Source organism: Octopus bimaculoides, chromosome Z (genome assembly GCF_046866305.1).
Source record: "Octopus bimaculoides isolate indiv1 chromosome Z, ASM4686630v1, whole genome shotgun sequence".
Classification (NCBI taxonomy): domain Eukaryota; kingdom Metazoa; phylum Mollusca; class Cephalopoda; order Octopoda; family Octopodidae; genus Octopus; species Octopus bimaculoides.
Window position 1 is genome coordinate 47347938 of NC_142944.1, and position 7440 is coordinate 47355377.

Here is a 7440-nt window from a genome sequence, read left to right on the forward strand (position 1 = left end):
TTTATATACCTATATATTATCTATCTATATGGTGTCTGTCTATTTATGTATCTATGTATTTATCTGTCTATCTATCTTTCTCTCTCTCTCTCTCTCTCTATGTGTGTGTGTGTTTTATATATGTATATACACAATATATATATATGTGTGTGTGTGTGTGTGTGTGTGTGTGTGTGTGTGTGTGTGTACATACAGGGGAAGAGAGGAGAGTATAAAGAGGGATTAGAAATATTAATATTTCTAAGTCTCTCTAAAGGAGACTACGGCAGCGGTGCTGGATATCAATAGTTATCGCCAAGCCAACATGGCAGTCCCAAAATTAGGACGAATGCTACCGTGAATTAGCTCCAAGAGGCCCTCGCCTCTAGCTAGCTATGTGACACACGAAACCTGTGTCCTTTATAACCTTCGAACAGGGGAGGTCAGGCGCTTCTCCTTGCTGGTCTGGCATCTACAGACTAGTTTCAGAGTATTTGCCCCTTATCAATGTAGAGCAGCCGAACCCAGCAGGCGTCGCTACTGACCGTCTGTACGAAGGATTATTTACCTAATTTCAGTGGAATACATCCACTGGTTTTCAGAAATAGAGATATTAATATTTCTAAGTCTCTCTAAAGGAGACTACGGCGGTACTGGATATTAATAGTTATCGCCAAGCCAACATGGCAGTCCAAAAATAGGACGAATGCTGCCGTTGATTAGCTCCAATAGGCCATCGTTTCTAGCTAGCTATGTGACACACGAACCTGTGTCCATTATAACCTTCGGATTAGAATCAGCTTAACGGAATCAGCAACGATGTCGAATACTATGAGTATTAGTAACACCGAATAATATGTTCGTAACCTTCTCACCTGGTTATAGCGAGCAGGAACGCCTCATCTGAAAAAGTTTGCTGATGGTGCGGATTCATTTACGCGCGTGTTTGAGCATGTGTTTTAATAATATGTTGCGGGTGTCTGTTTGCGCGCTCGTATTTGTTATGTCTCTGTGTGTTTGTGTTCGTGTGTGCATCTCCGTATGCGTATGTAAAGAAAAGTTTGTATTTCTACAATCTTGTATTTGTGGCATAAGGGTGTGTAATGCTGCACAAACACACACACACATATTCACACGCATATGTGTGTATATGTGTGTCTGTATAAGTTTTAACTATATATATATATATATATATATATATATATATACTCATGTGTAAACATACACAAATATACACATATACATATATATATATATATATATATATATATATATATATATATATATATATATATATATATATATATATATATATATATATATATATGCGTGTGCATGTATGTATGTATGTATGTATGTATGTATACGTATTCTTTTACTTTTTTGTTTCAGTCATTTAACTGCGCCCATGCTGGAGCACGGTCTTTAGTCGAAAAAAATTGACCCTAGAACTTATTCTGTGTAAGCCTAGTACTTATTCTATCGGTCATTTTTGCCGAACCACTGAGTTACAGGGACGTAAACACACCAGCATCGGTTGTCAAACGATGATGGGGGACAAATACTCACACACGGTGAGCTGGCAGAAACGTAAGCACGCCGGGCGAAATGCCTAGCGGTATTTCGTCTGCCGCTACGTTCTGAGTTCAAATTCCGCCGAGGTCGACTTTGCCTTTCATCCTTTCGAGGTCGATTAAATAAGTACCAGTTACGCACTGGGGTCGTTATAATCGACTTAATCCGTTTGTTTGTCCTTGTTTGTCCCCTCTGTGTGTAGCCCCTTGTGGGTAGTAAAGAAATAACACACACACACACACACACACACACACATACACACACACACACACACACACACACACGCACACACACACACACACACACACACACACACACACACATATATATATATATATATATATATATATATATATATATACGACAGTCAGTTTCTGTTTACCAAATCCGCTCATAAGGCTTTGGTCAACCCGGGTTACAATAGAAGACACTTGTCCAAGGTGCTACGCAGTTGGACTGAACCCGAAACCATGGGCTTGGTAAGCAAGCTACTTAACACACAGTCACTCCTGCGCCTATATTATATATATATATATATATATATATATATATATATATATATATATATATACATATATTCAAATATGTATGTGTGTATGTGTAAATGTTTTACCTATGGCTTATCGGCATCTTAGTTACACACACACAAACATATACATACTCATACATACACACACTCACTATAATAATAACAAAGGAATGAATTTTATGGATGCAATGTTTGTTTAAAGGATTTTGATTGTGTCGTAACGTCGTCGTTCATTCAGTTATTTTAGCCGAGTTACAGCTATAACATTAGGCAATACGTTACTGTACAAAATCTTCAAAATCGTTGGGCAACCATACGCTGGTGAATATTCGATTTGTTGTTAAACTAGGAAGTTCACTTACATTTGAACATTCAAATCAGGAATACCAACGGTTGAATATGGAAGTGGGCAGGTGTATATTCTTCTGTCAATCAGAATTGTAGATAGTTCACTTAGGCTGTTTGAGAAAGATTGACATCCAAACTGAAATCGCCAAGTGATACGAATGGCAACAGAAAAATATTTGATTAGAACCAATAATATTTAAGAAAAGAAAAAAGAAAAAAATGCGCAGTTAAATGGTATATCTTTGCTTCAACTGCCTTTAAATTTACAGACTCCACCCAGAATCAGAGACTAACTGCAAGAATTCATTATCACAGAAAATGGAGCCAAATTTAAAACTGACTCTTTCTGTTCTTTGAAGTAATCCGCAGATGTTAATGATAAAGAGACAATATACTAAATTATATTGTAGTGTATAACTTGTTATAAGAATAGGATATACGGGTGGATAAGATTGGCGCCGTTTATCTATTTTCCTAAATTTAATATATACAAAACTCTATAGTTTATTACCGCAAATAAAGAGAATGGATACGCTTGAGTTAATTAAGAGAGATATAGTTGATTAGTACACACACACACGCATATATATATATATATATATATATATATATATATATACATACATACATAATTAAGGATAAAATCAATTAATGATTTTATCAGTGGCTAGCATATAAAAAAAACCATTTAGATAAACATTAATATAAATATATAATTATACTAGACTACCCGTGACTCGTTGGGTCACGGGGATAGCCTGAGTTTCCCTGCAACTGAGTTTTGTTTTGTTTTTCTTTTTCTTTTCCGGGTTATTTCGCATGCTTTCAATGAATGTGACATCGAAATCACAGGTAAATGGCTCCTTTCCCTAGAAAAGGAAAGATTTAACTGCTATTTCTTACACGCCCTGCAAGTTACGTGATAGCTAGAAATAACAGCCAAATCTTTGGAGGTGAAATACATTGAATGCACTCGAAAAAGAAGAAGAAAATTGTTTCACACCAAGGTTACGAACGGATCTTTTACGAAATATTTACCGTATTTTTAAAGTCATTTTCACAGATATTTTTTAGATATGTCAAAAAAAATTTTGTAATGGTATTCATTTGAAAATAATTTTAGAAAAACATTAAAATATTGTCTATTTAAAGAAAGCTAAAATATAAATACTTACTGTACAAACAACTTAAATTTTTGAAATCACATTCACTTAAAAATATTTCTAAATGATTAAAATATTGTGTTTAACAAAAGCGAAAATAAAACCATTTACTGTAAAAAAAACATTTCGTATTTTTTCGTTGTCAAGTCACTGTGTGTAATCGATAGGTAAGAGTTTCTTTCCTTTCAGGATTAAGATTTTTTCGGAATATTTCCCCATTATGCACCGTTTTGAGTATTTATACCCCCTGAAAACCCCTAATATCTCAAAAACCACTAGTCCGATTTACACGAAACTTGTTTTATTCCGTTCGTATTAACATTTCAGGGGAAACTTAATTCACAGTATTTTCCCATTATACGTCAGTATGACTGGGTAACATTGCAAGCAAGCAAGATTCAAGCTGACTTTCAATATATTATAGATAGATATAATTATAATTAAGGGTATTGAGAAACAACACCTACATGCTAGAGATAGATGTCAAAAGACTCTAAAAAACACTTTAATTTTCACTCTATTGGCACAAGACTGAAAGCGAGCAAATTAATAAAATGAAATTAGTAAAATTATGAGGTTAATTCTGGATCGTCCGATTTCTGGCTTAGCAATACAAACTTACTTTACCGTATGTATGTATGTATGTATGTATGTATGTATGTATGTATGTATGCATGTATGTATGTATGTATGCATGTATGTATGTATGTATGTATGTATGTATGTATGTATGTAATTATTAGATAATAAAACGAATGGTTTATACCTGGTAGATTACTGGTAAATCACAAGCACTTTCACAATGTTCGTTATGTTAAGTATCCCACCCGTGAACGATCGATGCTGAATGTGTCGCGGCAATTGTTGTGCTTAATAAAAAAAATTCTCGTATCTTCCATCTTCCGTCTTTCATTTACCATGTATGTATGTATGTATTATGTATGTACGTACGTACGTATGTATATCAAGCTTTAACGTATAGAGATTTAACAAACTCTCAAAAGCAAATAAGGGATGAGAAAGGAGGGGAAGGACAGAGAAAGAGAGAGAAAGATAATAGAAAAGACTGATTTAAACTATTGAAAAGCTATGACTACGATGGCAATAATAATTAAAACAGACAAAAAAGCTAGTTTTAAAATCCCTCTAAGGTATGAATGCAGTAGTTGTACTAACCACTAATTTTCGTAACCACTTCAATATGGCTGTTTCGGTCGAACGGACTTTACTGCGATTTTTTAACCCGGAGAGGACATCTCCTCTAGCTGGTTAACGATACACACCTGCATCCGATATATTACCATCAGGGGAGCAAACCACTACCACTTTCTAGCGACTGGACCAGTATACCAGCCACGTTTCTGCCTCTCTTCAGTACTGGACATCTCGTCTGCTACAGATGATTTCTTTTATTCAGGCACATGGCCTTTATAAAGCGGGGACACCACAAGGACAGACAAAACAATACATTGCGATACATAAAACATATAGCGAATGAATATGAATATGAAAATAATGAGAATGTAATGGCTTTCATACCCCACAAAGTAGGAAGTTCCATTTTACTGTTTTTAAAATAATAAATTATTTTACCAGTTTGTATCGTTTTCGCAATTCCATATCATAAACTCCATTAAGTCCTCGAATCTTATCACTGATGGCAATTCCTTGTATCTAAATCGAAGCGCTGTTATATTTATCCTGTCTCCGAATATTTCTCTCAACCTTCCCGCTCTTTCATCCTCCAGCATCACCGCTTTCTCATTACGGTTCTCCTCCTTGTCAGCCAGCTTGATTCTTATAACACTTTTCATTTTAGAAGTTTTCTTCACTATTTCCACGCTCTTTTGGTAACAAACCATCACTCTTTCCTATCTCCCCTCCGGTGGCCTTCTCGGCTGTAGCACCTCACTCTCCACCTCTGTTGCTATTATTTTCGTCTCTGCTTGTTCCTCCTTCTCACTTTCAAGTCTCTTCTTCCGTCTTTCTTCCTCCTTACTAGTTGAAGGCTCCGGTCTCTGCGTTCGTTCTCCGTTGGAACCTCAGTTTTTCTTTTTCCATTCTTAATTTCCTCCGCCTTTCTTTCCTTTTTAGCTGGAGACTTCACGTTGTTTCTCTTCCTTTCTACTACCGTATACTCCTCCATTTCCTCCTCTGCAGTTAAATCTGTTAGCTATGTCTGCATCTTTTCTACGCAATTTCAAAACATGTTTATGTGGTAAGATGCTTGCTTCCAAACTACATGGTTGCAGGTTCAGTCTCACTGCGTGGCAACTTGTGCAAGAGTTTTCTATTATATCTTTGGTATCTTCTACGACAGCTTTGGGCTGAACAAAGCCTTTGAGAGGATTTCGTAGACCGAAACTGAAAGAAGCCCGTTATCTGTGTGTGTGTGTGTGTGTGTGTGTGTGTGTGTGTGTGTGTGTGTGTGTGTGTGTGTGTGTGTGTGTGAGTGTGTGTGTGTGTGTGTGTTTGTGTGTGTGTTTGTCCCCCACTACCACAGAGAGCTCATTTTGCTGAAACGCTTTGTTATAAGGACGTAAACAGACCAACACCGGTTGCTATGTGGTAGTGGAGGACAAATCCAGTAACATACATAAATACATACATACGATGGGTTTATTTCAATTTCCGTCTACGAAGTCCACGCACAAGCCTTTGGTCGGCCCAAGACCATAGTAGAAAACACTTGCCCAAGGTTCCACGCAGTGGGACTGAACACGGAACCACGTGGTTGGGAAGCAAATTTTTTACCTAATCTTTAAATAGATCCCCCTTCAAAATATATCAACGTATTACCATCTATACATCTATCTATTTGTCAGTCCATCTATCTGTCTGACGGTGCTTGTCTGTCTGTCTGTCTGTCTGTCTGTCTGTACGTATGTACGTATGTACGTATGTATGTATGCCTTTCTGTCTATTTATCAACGTATTTATCTCCATTACCTATCTAAAAGAGTGTCGTTCTACCTGCCTACCTCTAACTACCCATCTGACGGCCAGGCGGTATATGAACTATTGACCTGCATTTGGTTGCCTGATGATTTAGGAGATTATTATGTAAAGATGTATTGTATATTCTTATGGACGTTTCACGTCTTGCGTAACAAGATGTACAATTTTACATCATAATAAAATATCCTAATGAGACATTGTATCGAGACCATATAATCTTTTCATCTATTCTGATATTATGCCTGGCTTAAAGTTCTGCTCAATTTTGGATAAGCTTGGATTAACGGATTACGAAACACCAGTGAAAATTTTTGCATTGATGAACATTCAATAATGGAATGGATTGCTTATCTGTTCATTTGTGTCTTACTGTCCAGCCGTCAAGTATTGTACACTTCAATTCGATACGCGAGTGGATTGTTATCGAACCCAGAACATTCTCGACCCAAGGGACATATGGCCAGAAATGTTCCAGTCTTAATTATACTTTGTTTTTTGTTTTTTACCATTTTCCTAATTGCTAGTTACATGCTGAATCTAGAACCACATGTTAAAGATTTCAGTCCTGTTTTAATGAGAGTACAACTGGATTTGAGGGAGATTTCATTAGAATATCTAACATTTCAGAACGATCAGATAGAGATATAAGATAGAGTTACATGAGTTATGTAAGATGTAGTTTGTTTTGTTGTTGTTACTGTCATTGATCGTCGTTGTCATCATTGCTGTTGTTTTCGTGGTTGTTGATCGCCGCCATTTTCATAAAAGTGTTAAAACCGCTGTAACATTTTATCATACACGTTATATCTAGGAGAATATTATCAAATGTATCCTCTCTATACTTTACTCTACATTTAACAAAGTACTTCGTGATTTCCAAGGAACAGC